Source organism: Narcine bancroftii, chromosome 1 (assembly GCF_036971445.1).
Source record: "Narcine bancroftii isolate sNarBan1 chromosome 1, sNarBan1.hap1, whole genome shotgun sequence".
NCBI classification, from domain to species: domain Eukaryota; kingdom Metazoa; phylum Chordata; class Chondrichthyes; order Torpediniformes; family Narcinidae; genus Narcine; species Narcine bancroftii.
Genome location: NC_091469.1, coordinates 259,186,566 through 259,202,981, shown reverse-complemented (window position 1 = coordinate 259,202,981; position 16,416 = coordinate 259,186,566). Strand labels below are relative to the sequence as shown.

General features: G+C 41.7%; 1 protein-coding gene and 1 long non-coding RNA gene across 15 annotated transcripts in view; both read right to left on the bottom strand.

The window, feature by feature from the left end:
* Window positions 1–14,137, bottom strand: part of LOC138742292 (uncharacterized) — a 93,628-nt gene extending 79,491 nt beyond the window's left edge. For all 5 annotated transcript variants that reach the window (XR_011344041.1, XR_011344042.1, XR_011344044.1 and 2 more), the window contains exon 1: window positions 14,005–14,137. This is a non-coding gene — a long non-coding RNA (uncharacterized lncRNA). The remainder of the gene's footprint in view (window positions 1–14,004) is intronic.
* Window positions 1–16,416, bottom strand: part of LOC138742262 (N-acetyl-beta-glucosaminyl-glycoprotein 4-beta-N-acetylgalactosaminyltransferase 1-like) — a 710,446-nt gene that overhangs the window by 427,647 nt on the left and 266,383 nt on the right. The window lies entirely within an intron of this gene.

Below are 16,416 nucleotides of genomic sequence, written 5' to 3'. Positions count from 1 at the left end.
AAGCTGCCTGATTGCTGGAGTATTTCCAGCAGTGTCTGTCTTGATACCAAGAGGCTGTAACATTTGAGTGAATGGGTTTGCAGATGAAGTCACTCACAGCAATTCCACCAAGCACCCAGCCATAATAAACCACCCAGTAGAAGATGAACTTTCCTTACATCTCGTGGATGGATCAGCAATTTCTTGATTGATGCAAATTGATCCATTTCGATAATATAACAAAGTCAGTGGAAAGGGACAAGTTAAAGAAAATAAATAAATAAATATCTAGATTTTTAATGTTCCAAGCCGAAGTTTCAAATATTATGAAGATGATGGCTTGGTAATTTACTCTGCACAATTGACTGAAAGACCATCATATCTGTCTGAGTATTTTTAATATGTTCTGTAATGGCCTCATGTGTCATTAATTCACCAGATTTCAAAAAGGACTGCCAATCTTTCCACCTCCAACATCTGACTGGCATGTCCATCAAGGATTACCTTCTCAGTCAAATTAAATATTTTTTAAAAATCACAAATGGAGCTAGCCCATGATGCCAATGGCCAGCATGAATGAGATGGGCTGAAGGGCTTCCTCCGTGCTGTGGGGCCCTGTTTCCGTATCATCAGGTGTTCCAGGGATCAACTGGATCACATGACCAGAAACAAGTAGCAACAGCAGCAAAAAAAAAGTTAATGCTAGATGAGAATCAGAAGTTCATTGACCTCACACGAATTGACAGGGACAGGACAATGAGTCTTATCAACTGCACCACTTACCTCAGACTACACTCAATCCATGAGATTTATCATACCTTGATGAAGGCCTCAAGCCCCAAAATGTTGGTTATGTATCTTTACCTTTGCTGTAGAAAGTACACTGTTTGACCTGCTGAGTTTCCCCAGCTTTGTATTTTTACTTCAGCCCATTAGATCTTCATTTTTCATCCACCAGAAATCTTTACCATTCAGGGCCTTTACCCAATATGGATTTGTTTCAGTGTGAATGACACACACTGGCTGATGGTCCCCTTTTATGACAGAAATAACCAATTCCAGGTAACAATGAGAGGGGAAGTCCATGTCTCATTGCCACACAGGTACGTAAAATAGATCAACCACAATAGTTTAAAAAATTGCCACACGATGCCATGAGACAGATAGAGATCGTAAATATTAAAGGAAAGATAAATATTCATGGTTGCAGTTAATTCGAGAAAAAAGTGACATTTCAATTGTGTGGCGAGATCATCTAGTGGTACTATGGTTGGAGTCGGGGTAATGCAGAAGGTTCGACAGCTGCTCGGAAAACAAAAGGTGATGTGCAGTGCCGAGAAAGCTAAGAATGATGGGTCAGGAAGCAACCAATGTGTGCACTATACATCGACGCAACCAAAATTAGATGTCAGCTGCCCAGAAACCACTGCAACTTGAAACAAGCGTGGAAATTTACCCAAAGTTTGGAGAAGTAATCACAAAGAGGAGTTGCCAGAGATAGAAACCTGGACTTGGAGCTTGTCCAAGCAAGTGACATATTGAAAGAGTCTGCTTCCAAGCAGCCACATGCCCATTTTCAAAATGTGTTCATTTCCGCATGAAGAATTCACAGCATCTGCGAATTAAAGTATGCCTTCCTGCCCCTAATCTATGCTCAGGATCTGACTGCCCTGCCCAAAACTCTGCATCAGCCACAGGGCCTGGTGAGTTGTATGTTTACCATATAACCATATAACCGTTTACAGCACAGAAACAGGCCATGTCGGCCCTTCAAGTCACTCCTTTGCTAATACATTGTATTTGACCTTGCTCGCCGAACCCATTCACCAGGTGCACATCTGTTGTCTTTCACTTAAGATTATAGCCCTTGGTGACAGTAATGAAATTCTGCAGAATAGAATTAATTTGCCACCCAAAGAGGTGATTATTTATGAAGTCCATTGCTGTTTGCAAACCCAAGTGTGTCATTCTTCAAGGTGATCAGCTCCATCGCTTGCCTCCTTGATATTTCCTCATTCTATTGGGCTGTAATGGCAGAATGCAAGTTCTTGATATATTGCACAGAGTAATCACAGGCAGTTTCCTAATAGATCATGTCTCCAGTAAAACTGGTAGCATTTTGCAATTTCAAGTATGGTAATGCACTCTGTCACCATGCATCATGTTCCAATGTTAAGCAAAGTCAAATAAATAAGAACAGAAATAAAACACAATTCTATCCCAATTCCTTTCCATAATTCAGATTAATGCTCTTTTCTCACTTTGTTCCACTGTGTAGTACATACATTTTTCTCCTTCCTATAAATGTCACCACAATCTAAAATCTTCCCCTTTCCTCACTCAGGACAAATGCACACTCCATCATCTATTCTTCACTCAGTAGCATGCATGTCCTGCAACTATTCCACTGCGGTACCTAGTGAGTGCTCTTGATTTTTGGGTGAACTGTTAACCTCATTTTCAGAATAACACCTCCATCAATGTTTGAAAAGAAAATGGACTGCCCCCAAGGGTGCCCGAGCTCACTGGAGTGCTGCTTCGGTACCGTGCCAGGCACCTGCTGGTCGCCGCTTTTGGGGAGCTCCATCGCCTAAAAAGTTAGCACTGCACTGATATAGTTCCAAGGGTAAATTCCAATTGCGACATTCGATTTCATCCGAATTAAATAAACCTTGCTGAGCAAAGTCACAGCAACAACAAAACAGGACCGGGATACTTCCAGCAGGTCTGGCCCACCAAATGATGGCGGTGGCTGTGCAATGCTTTTTCCAGTTTGTTTTGACTTGAATGCAAGCTCAAACCCCACGTGACCACCATTGAAATAGCCTTGGGGAACGAGGAGCACATTGCATTACATTCTTGCTTTCCTTCCTGTTTAAAAGGGCACTCAGCTAATTCTGGAAGACTTGGCTGGGCAGCCTCAGAATTAACCTCAGGCTGTTCAAATACATTCTTAAGTTCACCGAACGAGCTGAAATGTACCATCAGTTTAGCTGCTCGATCAATGGATGAAGCTGCAGGAGGAATCAGGCTAGGTGTGGGAAGACATGCAGAGTAGGAATGAAGGCCTCCAGGGAGTTAGCATGGAGGTCTCTATCTTATCTCACTCAGAACCTGCTCAGTCCTACACCTTATGACATAGCAATGTATTAACAGAGTAAGGTTTTCTAAAACACTCATCTCAGAGATAAGTAAACTTCTACAGGAAGACGTTAGAACAGTCTTTTGCTTGGACATGTTTCTCTGTGGAGGTCAAGGTGATAATGGGTGGCTATCAACTTCATTTTTCCAGGAGAGAACACCCCTCTGCCATATTTCCCAACTTTTACTCACCTGAGCATCTGAGGTGTCACTGAAGCCCTCTACTCTCAAAGCAGCCCGGATTCGAATCAGGAGCTGTCTGTTTGTACGCTCTCCCTGTGTCTGCGTGGGCTTCCTCTGGGTGCCCTGGTTTCCTCCCTCCATCAAAACATACAGGGTTGTATGTTAATTTAGGTTTAATTGGGAAGCTCGTGTTTAACTGGCCTGAATCTGTTTCCACTGTGTTCCAAAATATTCTTTTTAATTCTAAAAATATGATAGATTTTTTTTAAATGAGAAGAGAGTGGCATCTCAGACACTGGCATTTGCCTGGATTGTCCACTTCCCAGAAGTGCAGACAGCTTTTGGCCATAGCCATTTGCCCAGAATGACTCTGAATAATAACCAACAAAGGGTTTAAATGTCTTTGATTCTAAGAAGCATTCTTTAATGATGTGGGCAACATTTTCTGGAGCATCCAGATCCTGACGAAGGCTGCAGGGAGGCCCATTTTTAACAACCAGTATTGCCCCAAGGGCTACCCTATATTTTGGTGGCAGCTCTGTCACATCCAGACTCCAGTAACCATGAGCAGCAATGTTATGGTGTGCAAATCTTTTTCTTGTGACAAAAGTATGTGGGCATTGAATGCTTGTGCAAATGTAAACTTGAAATTATTTCAAGATCATTTTGGCACAGCCTGATTTGGTACATGGCTGACTGCATTCTACAAGTAGCAAATTTAAATTTTATTCTATACTTTGAACTACTTTGTGCGCACATTCCTTTCATTTGTGCACTGATTGCAAAACGTGGGCGCCTGTACGCACCCACAGCTTAGAGTGACACAAAGTGTCAGTGGTGAGCAGTGACACAAAGGCCATTGGTTCAAGAGCAGAAGTGGAATATCATCAATCATCTCCTCAGGATAGATTCGTGCCCAGGAGCTCCCTACAGCACAGGAGTGAAGATTTCATTGTTGTGTGCTGCCCTGCATTGAGCAACCAGTACCAGAGGAAGTGCTGCATACAGCCCTACAGGATGAGATTCATAAGACACAGATTGAGGAACGTCAGGAGCAGGAGGATGGGAAGACCAAAAGGAAGGCAAGCATACAACTACCTGCAACTCCCAGCAGGGCAGCGGAAGGAGTTTAAAAAAAAACTCTGATTGGGACTCCCAATGCCAACAAAGCGTCCATGCTCTTACACTGGACACCAACTACTAGCTCGGAAAGCCCATGTGATGTATAACCTCCTCTCAAGCCCTGAAATTCTAGACAACCCTCAATGCATGAATCCCAGATGCCATTACTTAACTGGTTGGCAGTGTCATCACACTGACAGGCATCTTATCTAAAAAACTACTTCCATCACACAAAATGTACTTCTTTCAGAATGTTTTGGGCTCTTGCTCAAAATCGATGATGACCAGTTACTGATCTTCTGTAGCTAATGCAGATGGGACCATTGTGCATCACAATATTGTGAGATTGGCAGGCAGGATGATGTGGGGGGGGGGGGGGAGAAATCAACATTTTAAGCTAAGCCCACACTCAGTCAGCCATGAGGAATCTTTCATGAAACTCTCAAGTCAGAATCCTTTTAAACCATTGCACAAAGTGACCCTTTCAATGCACTTAATGAGAAAAATACTGATCCTGGTTACCAAGTGTCAGTCAGCTCACCAAGGAATGTGATAAATGGTGCCAGAGTTTGGCAACATTTTGCAATCAGCTGATCTCCCCACAATCTCTACAACTGCTCTACTCTCCTTTCAGAATCACCAACACTATTCTCTTAAACTTTCTTTCAGGCTTAGTGATCCTATCCTTTTGCTCTGAACTCTCTCCCTGTAACTCTCCCTGTAACTCTCCCCGTATTATGTGTGGGATGTTCACAAAGCAAACTTCCTCACTGCACCTTGGTACATGAAACAATAAACTGGATTTGAACTCAATGTACGGTCACAGTTTCCTTCATAAACATTTTAAACAATCAAGAATAGCCAGCAACTGTACTTTGTCAGGTGTCTGAGGAGATTCTGTGCATCAGAGAAAACTCTTGAAAACTTCTACAGGTGTGACGTGGAGAGCATTCTGGCTGGTGGCATCACTGCCTGATATGGAGGTGCCAACTCTCAGGACAAGAAAAAAACTGGAGGGTAGTTAACTCAGCCTGCGACATCTCAGGCACCAGACTTCACTCCATTGAGGACATCTACATGAGGCGGGGTTTTTAAAAAAAGCATTTTTTATCCTCAAAGACAAACTCCCCCCCCCAACACCCAGGCCACACCCTCTTCACTCTGCTACATCGGGAAAAAGATACAGGAGCCTAAAGACAAGCTCTCTGCGGCACAGGGACAGCTTCTTCCCCACTCTCATCAGATTCCTGATCAATCAATGAACCAAAGACACTGCCTTACTTTTCGTGCACTATTTTTTATAGTAATGTTGTAAGATGGTTATAATATGAATGTTTGCTCTATGACGCTGCCGCAAAACATCGAATTTCGTGACAATAAATTCTGATCAATTTTTTTTCCCACCGATCCCTCTTTTTAAAAAAATATCCCATGCAAAATGGTAGGGTCCCCAAGGGTGAGCATCTCAGAGCAAATCTTTCTTTTCATCACACAGCCACACTCATTTCTGTTGTCCACTTATAGGGGAGTTCCTCTCTCAGGAGGAGCCAGAATAAATTTTGGAAGAGCAGATCCAGCAGGGGAGAAGAATACTGCAATAGCATTCAGCTGCACACAGCAGGTCATACAAAACCATTGCCAGGATAAAAATGGACACATTCCAACCATGTTCCCCAGGCAGAGACAATTATTTTTAACATTCTTCATCTGACCACACTCAAGTTGTGTCCAATTACCTCGTTAAATAAGTAGCCAATCCCTTGAGTGCCTCAGTCTCTTGGTACAAGAGGACGATGATCTCCTTCAGGTTAGTGAGGCACTGAACTTGAGACACCCACCCATCTGTGTAGGGGTCTCCCCCTATCCTTGCTGTTTCTGCTTAAATGCATGTGTAGGTTTGACCTCTTTGGGTGAGGTAGGGTGGGAAGAAGAGATAGAATGTCAGATGGTATAAGGATGCCATTTGTAGAGGAGAGCATGGGGTGCATGAAGAGGGGTGATGGAGTAACAGTGTGTGTTCACGAGAAAGAGAGAGTATTCCACTCGTTTTTAGTGCTGTGAAGCTCACCTTACTTCACTTGAAATGTTGCGAGCATTTCCTTCATTGCTCATGGATTCTCCTGGAAGATACGAGGAGATCAGTCATCTCCTGCCAGGCTACGATCTTGACCATAAGTGGGTGTTCTCATTCCCTGGCACAAAGGAAATTCCTCCCACTGTATATTTCACTTGTGAGGACTAATGTCTTTTTCAGACAACTCCCTCCCTACCCACACGGATGACATAGGAAGTGTGTCTTTAGCTGATACCCTTTACAAGCAGCTGCACATCAACGTATCAAGAGCTGTTATGCATTGAATGTGATCCAATCATTCGGATCTTTTCTCAGTGCTCCTTTTTGAGTGTGAAACCCCCTTGCACTGTTTGAAACTTGCTTCTGACCAATCTCAGTATCTTTTTGGAGAGACATCCAATTTAGTCACCCGTGCTGGATACCAATTTGAAAAAAACAGGTGAAATCCAATTGCTCTAATATTAACTGGTTTTAATCACATTGCAGGTTTGGTTCTTGAACTGACTTTAAATTGAGTGGCAACTTTCCTAAATTAAAAAAAGAGACAACTCTTCAGAAGGACATGTAATTGTCAAACTGTGACAGGATTGAGGAGCAAAAAAAGACTCACATCATCAAAAGAATTGAAAATATATGGGCGTGAAAATAACAAGCCAGTTAAAATGGTTCTGAAAGAATTAATTATCCAATCAAATCAAAGGTAATAAATGAGACTCTGTCTCATCAATACATCTGAAATTCCTGCAGGCTTAAGCAGTGCCCAGCATTTTCAATCTCCGTTTTTAAATAGAAAAATCAATTTCCAACAGTCCAAGTGTCAGTTCAATTAGAATGGTCCCTTCCTGCATTATCCGACAGAAAAAGCAGGAGCACAAGGTACATTTTCGTTGTGCTAGGATACATCAGAGGCCAGATGTGATGCTGCTCCAGAAGCCAGGAAGTGCCACACCGCCACAGCATGGTCAGGCTAAAACTGGGGGACTGAAAAGCTCTGCCCATCAGTGTCCCTCTATCCCCTCCCCCTCTGCCTCCCCTACTCCAAGAAAATAAAACTAACCACCCAATCTTTGGGAAACAAGAAACTTTGCAGAGACTGGGGGAATAGTGCAGAACACAAGCACTGGAGAAATGCAGCAGGTCACGAAGGCCTGACTTTCCACACTCCTGAAGGAGGGCTCGGGCCTGGAACATCGACTGCCTTTTGCTTCTTATGGATGCTGGGCGACTGGCTGCATTTCCCCAACTCATCATTCTTCATGCCTGAAAACCTCCACCATGCCCACATCTCTAGTGAATTCCCTCTTTCTCTGGTACCATCTTCATTCAAACAAAATGGCCGCAAGACCTTCCAGATGTGTACTAAGCCAATGCCTTACAAGGTAGTACCATAACTTTGCTGCTGCTCTGCTCTAAGTCTCACTGATGAAAACAAATGTCTCCTATTCATGTCAGATTACAATTTAATCAACTTCTTGCTTCATACTTGGATCTTATGACAGCCTTGGTCTGAAAGCTAATTATTTGAATGGGAACCAAGAGTGATGTTCCTTGGTATTAAAGCAGCAACAAAGACTGGAATCAGTAGGCAATAAAAGGAAATCACCCAACAGTTGGGAGTCACCCAAGGAGGGTGGTGGTTACTGGGGGCCAGGTAGCCCAGCCCCACATATTGCATTCCATTTCCTCAGAAGAGCCTCCAGCACGCAACACTGCTGCCCATGCCCTTCCTTTGATCAGATGAATACTTATCGATGGCTGGATCAAGTTCTTCAGAAAATGAAGCAATGCATGCTTGCATCAGACAAGACCTGAATAGCATTCGAACATCAAGTTCATTTGTCATCTAATTGTACCAGTACAACCCAATAAAACAGCATTCTCCAGTCAATGGTGCAGAACAGTGCAAAGTATACATTTGAAATTCATGTATTTTACGATATGAAAAATCAGAGACAACACCCATTTTATTTGAATTTAACGATAAGGCACAAAATAATGTGCACCAGCCACCTAATTACACCCAATTATGATATGGAAATGAATGTCCATGGCACACATGGGTCAGACAATTGAGACAATAGAGATTCTAGCCACTCAGCCATGATATTCAATGGCATTGCTGTCACAAGTTCAATACCATCAAGGAGTCCACCATCACCAACATCTTAGTTGACATAATGGACCGGAAACTAAAGTGAATCAGCCAGAAATCCCAGAACATCCCAGAGTGAGTATTCTGTACCTAATGAATTCATATGCCCCAAAGTTATCTCACCATCTGTTTGGAATGGAATTTTCACCACTTGCCGAGACAATGGCAGCTCCAAGAACACTCCTAAACCTCAACACCAAGGAGAAAACGCCAGCTTGATTGGCACATCATCCATCCAGTCATTCGTTCACTAACACACCGAGGCTCCTATGCGTACTATTTATAACATGCACAGTAATCACTCACCTAGCAACTCACAGTACCACATAGTACACATCTGACACCACCTCCCAAACCTGCAATGTCCAGCAGCAAGTGCATGTGAACCCTACCAGTTCCAAGTCACACATTCTCACTTGGAAACATGTTGTTATTCCTTTATCATTGCTGGGTTTATAATCACAGGATTCATGGCACACCATCACTTCATCAGAAAGATAGGCATTATGGTGAGGACCCCAAATGACCAAGGACCAGTAGGGATAGGTTAAAAATGGTGGGCCTTGCCAGCAAAAATGTCTTATAAATGAATAAAAATAAACTTTTCATTTTGATTTGGCTGCCTGCAAACTCACTGCACAGAAGACCCATGACAATTTAAGAACAGAAAACTAACTGGAATTGACCCATTTGTAACAGTATTTTTGTTTTAAATATCAAAGTAAATGTTGGATTACACCAACAGTGTAAATCTTAAAATTTCATCTGAAGGTGTTCCCTAATCAGCCTAACAGACAATAAATTCATCCATTTATTTCAACTATGAAAATTTGTAAATATTAACATTTCACAAAATTATGATCAAATGTAACTTACATTATTGATAACAATATCACATAAACTTATCAGCTACAGCGCTAAGGACCTGTACTCTCAAACTCTCTTATGTTTTTCCAGTAACATTACAACTTTGACATCTAAATTGGTAACATGGAAAATTGCCCAATTACCTTCTGGCTATTAAAATAGGTAGAAAACGTCAAAATGTTGCTCTGTCATCCAGCATCCAATCAAGAGACGGAACTGTCAAGACCAATTTCCCAATGATCTACTCTCATTTATTTAGTTTGAATTCTGTAGCTGAGCTCTGGACCTTTCATTTGATTGAATATGGACAACAGAGGCAAGAGAAATTACCTTAACATCAAATTTCCATTTAATGAAGCACCAGTGGTTAAGGGGAATCATCTCAGTTCCAATACATTGATGAAACAGTTCATCAGAACAGGGTTGTAGGAATTGACCTATTTAAGTAAATGTTGGATTATTACCAACAATGAAAATTGTAGTATATCCTCATATTATAAATCTGTCTCTGCCCAAAGGACATGGAGTGGAAGAAGAAATTAACTTGCTGTTCTCTCTTTATCACCCTGTTTCCATTTATCTGCCATGTGTCATCTGCCAAGCTTCCCAGTTGAATGAAGTAGTGATGGGGTGAAGCCATCAAAGATGTAAGTAAATTATTGTTGTGGCACAGAGCAGGAACTGCCCAAGACCCCAAACATTAGCCCCTTTCACACTTGCAAGTGGTCCCAGGAATTAACAGCCAATTGGCCTAAAAAGGGTCTAATGTGAAAGCAAAATCTTCTCAACGCCAGCGTGAGATGGCGTCATCTCATGCTGTGGATTGACTGCCTCGACCCCTAGTGCAATCCCCGGCATCTGCAGATGCCACCATTGTAATCAGGCAAGTGCAGAATGGGCAATTCCATCCTGGGATAGAAATTACCCAAATTTTTAGGCAAGTTCAGGAACATGAAGGAAAATTAAAATGAAGGTATAAACTTTGCCGTGAGAAAGAGAGGGGGGAAGAAATAAATAGCAATAGCAGACAATTTTTAAGCAGCGTGGAAAAGTTGGTTGCACTATAGCACACAATTTATAAAGACAGTAGGGGAAAAAAGCAATGGTGGACCTGGCCTCCCAGAATGCCATGCGGCAGAGGAACCCTTCCATGAGTGTTCCGTGCATACAGCCCTTTCTCTGCCACACAGCATTCTGGGAGGGCAGGTCTGCCATCGCTACTTCCCACTGCCCTTATAAATTGTGCATGATAGCTCTACCAAATTTCCCACCCTGTTTAAAAAGTTGTCTGCTATTGCTATTTATTGCTAGCACTTCCCCCACAGGCCCTCCCTTATAAAGGTTGATATAGGTCAGTATAACAACAACCACAACAAGAGCTGAAGGGCTCATACTGTGCTGTACATAAGCTTAATTCTGTTATAATTAGGCATGATTAATTTTGTTCTAATATAACATAATGCATTGATCAGGATTTAGGGAAGGTTCACCATCGCTCGATGCGTCATGACATCACTGGTAGAACTAACCCCGGGGATGGCTCCTTGCAGTGAACTTGTGCAGTGTCCCAGTTAAAAGTGGTCAGCAAAAATGCCATTCCTACCCTGGGACACTGAATGGCTGATTTAGTGGGATGCGAGTGTAAAAGGGGCTATTGATCCAGCTACCTGGCTCCAGGTCACCCAATATTGTACAGGAGTTGCAATTGGGGTCATGTGTTAAGATCCGGCTCACCAATAACAGGATGACTTATCTCTACGCTCAGAAAAATTGAATGCTGCTCATTAGATTGAAAAATGGCTTCATTAAAGTAAAGACACAATTTTCAGTCAATCACATTCTACTAAAATTTGAAAAGTCAACATTTGTAAGTCAGCGAATTACTGAACTGAGTGAAAATATAAACAAGGAAAGGAACATTGTAGTTATCCCATTTGTCAATTAATATTGTGTGCTCTCGACATTTCACCTAGTTTTAGTTGGTTAAATCAATTTCTTTTAAAAAGGTGATTTTTCAACACTCAGCTGAACGATTGTAGCAATTTTTCTGTTAACTGACATTTTCTGGCAATCTAGTCCATAAGTTAGCAACTCTATTCTGGCAAAGTTGCATTTTAAATGATGTGCACTAGATGATTAATTATGTTTTTCTTAAGAGATTTTACAGGAGATGGTCCGAAGGATCCCAATCATTTAACATTTACATCATCACAGTTTATAAAACTCATTGAATCAGATTTCTTTCCAATTGCTTGAAAAAAAAAATGCAACTGATGCTGGATGGCTGAAATTTAAAATAAAACAATGAAATGTTGCATCTATGGAAAGTGAACGGAATTAACGTTCCATCATGAAGAAGGATCATCAACCTGACATAACACCTCTTTGCACATAAACCGTGAGAATTTAATTCATTTTGTATAGAAAACTAATGCAGATGTCTAGGTTCCGCTGTAAACTTTATTCTTATTTTGTTATGCTTTTACTTCTTGTAGTTTATTGATCAAAAGCAGATTTATTTTTATTTTGTTATCCTTTTACTTCTTGTAGTTTATTGATCGAAAGCAGATGCAGCATCCCAAACAACCTCACTGATTCTCCACACATCAATATCAATTCACTGGATTTCTGCATTTTGCATTTGTCTTCAAACACTGTCAGTCTCTCTCTCTCTAGCCGTTTTCACACCACAGGCGAGTGGTGACACTACTTTGTCCCGGTGAAATTCCCTTCTGGGCCATTCACATCCTGGTCCAAATTTCCAGGAATTTGCCCTCATCAGCAATTTATGGGGGTCCTGCCCCCAACCCAATGGCACTTTACACACTCACAGAAGTTTACCCCCCTTCCGTCAGTCGCTCGCCCGCTAGCTCCCACCAGCCCACCCCCGCTCTTCAGCATATTGCGACAGCAGCACAATGCTGGATGAATGGCTGACTTGACGTCCCATAATCCCTCACACAGCGAGAAATGCTGTGGGAAATCCAGCTGCATGAAGGATTATGGTTAACCAGGGCAGCCATTCATCCTGCATGCTGCTGCCTGTAGTTTCAGGAGGCAGGTATCTTTTAATTTAAATTTTAATCACCTATGTGATGCAGCATGCAAGTGTCGACTTACGAGGCTTCTACTGCTTGGCCATTTGCCTTTTAACATCACAGGGAGAGGGTGGTGCGGGAACTTTTCTTGGGGCTGCGGTGTAAAAATTCTCTCTCCCCCCCCCCAAGAAAAATTTGGAAAATTGATTCAAGTCACCAGTTCGCCAACGTCTATGTGTCACTGTCTGCAGGTGACGGTCACCCTTTCAAACGTCTCCAGTACCTCAGCCACGAGCTCGCCCCAGAATGAAGTGCACACGACTTCCATGCCACACACATGCTGTTTGAATGCTTCCTCTAGCCCAAGAGCTGCACAGGTTGTTGTTTTTTTTTCTATTTGTTGAATTTAAGTTGCCAATCACCTATTCTGCTTTTTCAAAGCTTTTAATTTGCTTGAAATTGCTTTATTTGAGGTGCATTCAAAGAGCTGTGGTTAAAGAAATAGAGCTTAATTATAAGCAAGTGGAATGTGTAAAATTTCCACAAAAGCTGGGCTAAAATAAATGACAAACCAATGTTAAACTAACTATTAATTCCAATAAGCTATACATTTCAGTCCAAAGAGAGAAGTTATAAAAATAATATAACAAAAGTAATGAAAGTATCCCATTAAAACCCAGGATTGCAATAGAAAAGGTTTAGGTGGCATCAATGTGAACTACAACACCCAACAGCAATGCATCTATAAAAGCTGAAGTAAATTCTCAATTCTCAACTGGTTTGGTAAAACCCAAAAAACGCATTAAAGTACTACCCAATTTAATAAGTAACCACCCATGAACATGCCATGCTGCCAATGTTACTGAAGCATTCTTGTGCATCAGCATTTCCCAATAGAGATCCTCATTTTTACTGCCACTCGCAAATCCTGTGAAGCCACTCCAGAAAATCCCAAGGATATTTTGGTGCAATTGTTGTGAAGGTATTCAGTTATCATTAAACTGTGCCAATTCTATGCCAAGTTAAAGAGGAAAGTTGGCAGATGCTGTGATTGTACTGAATGCAATACACCAAAATGCTGGAGAAATCCAGCAGGTCAGGCAGTAATAAACTTTAGTTATATCCCTTTGCTTAGACGCTGCACGACCTGCTGAGTTTCTCCATCACTTTTGGGTATTGCAATTCTCCCGTGACATTTTTCTGCCTTCAACAAAACTTGCCACTGAATGCCCCAAATGTGTGTCCCACTGCACTTCCATTTGAACTATTTTGTTTCCTGCCACAAATCAGCATTCACAAAAACTGAATTGCAATATAGAGCCACAGATCCTGAAATCCATCAATTTTTCCGTCACTAAAACCTAGTTGCCTCAAAAGAGAAAAATAATTGTTAATGACCCTCGTCCACAATCTGTCACGGTTAAGATCAATAAGCAGTAATCACTTACATTTTAGGTGTTTGCTTCGGTAGTTCACTGATTTGACTTCTGCAAATACAAGTATTGGATAAGCAGTCAGGCCAGCAGTTCATCAAACTGCATGGTTGCAGAAATCAAACCCTGCTTGTATAAGCAAACCAACTTATGCAAAGCAGCTCACATGATGCAATAAATTGAGGTTGACAAGACAATGGTCACTATGGACACTCGAGTACATCGCCGATGCATGGCCAAGAGAGTTCAGCAGATGCCCACTAATGCCACGACTGGGCACTTGACTCCTTCTTATTCAAAAGGTGAGTGATTTACTTGTGGTAAGACCAGGATGGCTGCCATCACACAATCAATTTTTCAGACTTGTTACTGCTGCTGAAAGGCTGGGTTTGTTTACAATAATTGTAGATTTAACCTCCAAAGCCACCAAGTTTTCCACAGAATTGACAGAATCAGCTTACCAACTATTTCACATAAGAACTTGGGAAGCAAATGCATATAAATATGCAATATATTCGGCAGAGGGCAATAGATATGGAATTTCTGTTTCGAAGTAGTCGACTTTAAATGGTGCTTGAACTATTTTCTTTACAAAGTATGATATCAAGAGGAGTTAAATAAGATAGATAAGTAAATGGATGCTTATCTGACCTTCTCCCATAACAGTTTAATTAGCGGGCCACAATAACTTATTTATCTTGGCAATGGCTCAGAATAGGAGAAAGTGAAGCCCTCCTTGTGTTTAAAGGGAAACTCAGCTGAGTGCATCATGCCAGAACTCAGTAAATCTCCATATCCAGGTTTCAGCAGTTTAGCTCCGTATTTTTAGAATTCATCATTCTGATGTCTGGAAGTCTGAGAGATAATGAGGAAATGGGGGTCCAGTGATTGGAACATGGCTGCTCATCAGAATGTTCAAGAAAGTGTTTTGACCTCAAATGATGCTCGATACGCTCAGCGTTCCCAACATTTTCCGTACATGTTTACATTTCCAGCATCTATGGTCTTCTTGATTTTCATTTCCTATTCACAGAAAATGGAATGAAAAGCTTGACCTCAATGGAATGCAGTTTGGTGGAGATGTTAAGAGTTTAGGGAAGGAATTTAAAAGCAGCAGGACATCTAAAAGCATACTTACTGCACTGAAGGAAAAGAGGGAAAAAAAATTAACAGTAACTTTCTGTAACCACACAGCATGCTTCATTGCGCAGTCGAAGGGTCCAAAAATAGGGAGCTGCAAGTCAGCGAAATAATTTAATTTTAGCATTAAAAAATGGTGTTGCACAGTGACCAGGATCCAAAAGGACACGACTGATCGGGACCAGATTGGTTAATGAGCACAATTGAGAATAAGTAGTATTTTATGGGAGCATAACAGGAGAGGATTCTTCATCTTCAAATTTCAGACCAAATACGCTTGGAACAGGATTAGTTAGGGAGCGTGAACATCTTTTCATGGATTAATTTTCAAATTCATAAAGCAAGCAGCTGGAATGCAGGAGAATGGAGTGTTGTTTTGTTGAGAAAGTGTCAGGTTCGAGGGTTCAAAGAGAGACAAGTCTGGACACAAGAGTTTGCTATCAAATGTAACTTTATTAAAACAACAATTAATAAGAGAGAATTTAGAAGGGAGCGTGGTAACATATGTGCACAGTTTACAAGTTTGGGAACATATGTACACAATTTATAAGGGAGCATGGAAACAATTATAATGGGAAATAAACCTGGGAAAACATTAAACAGTACACAATTATATTAATTAACACAGGCAATGCAAACATTTGCACACTGTAAGGGTTATATACACCCTCCCAGACCCCTGAACAAGGGGAGGTGGATTTGGTACAACTGAACCCACAGGGGTATATTATATGTACACCCTCAGACCCCTGATCAATTGAGAGCAGCAGCTCTACTGCCAGTATTGCAATTTGATCAATATCAATACTACGCCTCAGCTTCAGTGCAGTGTGCACCTTACCCATGACTCTTCCAAGCGACGTCTGCAGCAGTAACCTGGCATGGAGCAGTGTCCGGGGCTATCACCACAAGTCAGAGAGAGAGCTGGTATCCTCTGTGCTGATGCTAAATACAGGGCTCCAACTAATAAGATGCAAAGTGATTTGAACCAGCCAATGGCAAGGTGTGCATTGACCCATAGTCTGAGCCCAATCTTCACTGGCACTCCACCTGCAATTTGTAACATTGTATAACTGAATGGAACAAGAAGAACGCCATGTACTGACAGGTGGTGTGACTTCCGAACGAGTCTCAGGTGGGGAGGCCACATGAAACAAGCAATGGGTAGGGAGCCTCCCCCACACACAAGTGTTTATTCACTTTATTAGTTCATCTGCATTTAATATTTATGAGGTTTTGTGCACCCTTCTTTGGGCGGTCACTGCAATGGAACAGGAGAAAGTTACT